The sequence below is a fragment of the Gouania willdenowi genome, chromosome 1, assembly GCF_900634775.1.
Source record: "Gouania willdenowi chromosome 1, fGouWil2.1, whole genome shotgun sequence".
Taxonomy (NCBI): Eukaryota; Metazoa; Chordata; class Actinopteri; order Blenniiformes; family Gobiesocidae; genus Gouania; species Gouania willdenowi.
This window is the reverse complement of record NC_041044.1, coordinates 25,014,734-25,017,740: the sequence shown is the minus strand read 5'-3', so window position 1 is coordinate 25,017,740 and position 3,007 is coordinate 25,014,734.

Here is a 3,007-nt window from a genome sequence, read left to right as displayed (position 1 = left end):
AATATTTACAAAGTAGAAACAATGTTACAATGTTCATGATTGAGTCATATGAAGAGCAGTTGGTTTGGTTCGTTCTGGAACAGAGGGGGACAAGCCTTTGTTAGGAATACTGTAACTGTGCCTCGCACATATATTTATGTGCTTCTGCACTGTGTGAACGATGGAGATAAAACCAATATATATATATATATATATATATGCCGAAGCTTGTTAAAACTGTTCAAAGATTTTAACATGCAAAGCCATGCAGATCAGATTTGCTTCATTCTGTGCATCAATGCTGCTTCTGAGCATCATATTTTGACTCTGAGTTGCTGGTTTTAATCCACTGCTTCCCTCTGGGTATTAAACACCGATGGTTAGGTGCATTATCTTTATTCACTTGTGTGGATTGTTTGTCTTTCTGTGTTGGTCTTATAACAGGCTGTTTAGTCAGTCTGGGATGAACAGAGATGATCTACAGCCGACAATGGCAACTGGTGGTCCGGGGACCACATATGGGCCACATACCCTCGGTGTTATTTGTGCCACCACCAAATAAACAACACTTACGCACTAAATGACAAGAAAAAAAAAAAAAAAACAACTTAAAGTAACATTTAAAATCATAAAAGAATAAATAAATAAACTAAAGGACAACAGAAATACATTAAATAACACAAAAACAAAACAAAAAAATTAGGGGGGCTGGATGGGGGGAAAAGAAAATGACTAAAATCAAAACAAAAATAGATAAAACCTGAGTTCTTTCCTATATTATTGTTCAGACTGGATATAATTTTAAATGCTGACATGATAATTTTTGTGGCCTCCGCTGTGTTAAGTTTCCCCATCTCTAATCTACAGGATACAAGAAAATAAATTAAGCCAAAATGCTGAGTTTTAAAGCTGCTTAAACTAAAGGCTTAAACTAAAGTGATAAGTAATTTTTAAATGTATTCATTCATCCAAACGTCAGTATTTTCTGTGCAGGAACACAGATCTAAATATAACCTGGGCATAAGCCTGCATAACTATATATATATATATATATATATATATCAGCTCATCTTAAAAACTGTGTAAATTGTTCAACTCGAAAATATTTTTACTCCCCGGTTAAAATTTTGATAGACAAATGAGGTTTGATAAGTGTTAAAAGAGGAACAACATATATAAAGTGGCTTATTAGAGTAGACAACACATGTCTATAAAACACACAATTCCCGTAATACTCTTATATTATTTATTTATTAATAAACCCTGTCATCTAATCAAAAAGAATAGCATATTTGACTTAACAGTGTTTACAGCTTGGAACAGGGTAGAGTGATGGTTGATGTTGCCCAATCACATTGTGGAGATTTAATCCTTCTCACTGTTCCCTGAGAAGTTACGCTTCATGTGACGTTTGTTCCACACAACTGCTCTTATATGTTTTTGTATATTTGGTATATTTTCATCCTCTTTTTATTCATCACAAATATGTTGTTTTTGGTTTGTCGTGTGCACATGTGTTTAGAGGAAGGACTTGTCTACCAAAAAAAGAGTTTTCATAAATCTCACAAATCAGTTCTTCAAGTTAGCTTCTAATCAATAAGGGAGAAGAACCTCATCAAAACATGTCCAGTAATGACTGCAGTTATTCTCAAAATTGTTATTTTCTCTCCCACACTTATTCTCCGTCACTCTCCTCTCAACAAGTGGCACTCAGTCGCCGTGGCAACAGAGCCTGTTCAACTAGTAAACAGAATAAAATAAGGAAAAACAGGGGCTTCCTGGTTGATTTCTTTCAGCTTGAAACAGGTGCTTTGGGGTCAATGTGAAGCCGAGAACAAGACCTTAAAATTAAAATTTCATATTGGGGAAAAAAAACCTCTTCCTTCTCTATTTAAACATTTTTAGATTATTTACATGTGTGAAAATAAGCTGGTTGTACAGTTATGCACTAAAACAATTATACATGCTGAATCAGCAAGGTCAGGAGTCTGCAACCTTTACTCTCAAAGGAACCATTTAACATCATCTCACCTGGATTAAGGTCCTCCTGGAGCTCAAAAAATACCTTCTCAATTAAGACAATACAGTGAATTAAATTCTATACAGTTACAATTATATAGAATAATGTTTGATTCGACTTGATTTTTAGTGATCATGTAAATGGAAACTTAAAAACAGTTTAAAATAAAATAAATTGACATCAAGAAATAAAACACTATCTTGCAGTTTACATGAACACAATGTTATATAAAGAAGATTTTTTTTTTTAGTTAATGTATTTGAAAGGCTACAAAAAGAATTTGATAACCCATAATCATGTGGTCAACACATGCTAATTGCTCATTTCTCGCCACACATAAAGCACATTGGTGGTTAAATAAATCTGTCCCCACACAATTAAAATCTCTATTTTCTTCCAGAATAGTGTTTTTGTTGGTTTAGTTATTTTACCAGGGATTTAAAACTTAAGGTTAGCCACAGGCTAACTTTGGACAGTAACTATTACTGTAACGCAATATTTTTCTCAAGAAATAACGCCGTTACCGTTACAATATGGTGCGTTTGTCCGTTACTTTGCTAGCTGCAGTATACTTCCTGTTTACAGTGGCGCTACATATTTTTGCAGGATGCCGTGCCAAACACGGTAAAACAGTAGAAGAAGAAGCATTGTCAGCGTGTTTCTGTTTACATCATGTGCGCCAATCATGGCGAGTCACAGCGAGAGCAGGACGTGCTTTTCAGAGTGAAAATACTCGCATCATTTTTGTCTCCAAAAGATGCATCAGTGAAGCTAAGCTAACGCTGCGGCTGGATTTTAATGGACTGACTGTTATCCAGGGACAGGTCAGCCAAACTATTACACGGTATGTTGTTGTAAATATGCAACCTGTCGCTACTGCTGAGTCACTGCTAACAGCAGCTCATTAGCCTGATATGTTTAGCATTGTGTAGCTGAGAAAAATGCTGTGAATTAGTTTTTCCACATTTATTTTATAAGCATTTTCAACAGCAGAATGTGCACCTAGAA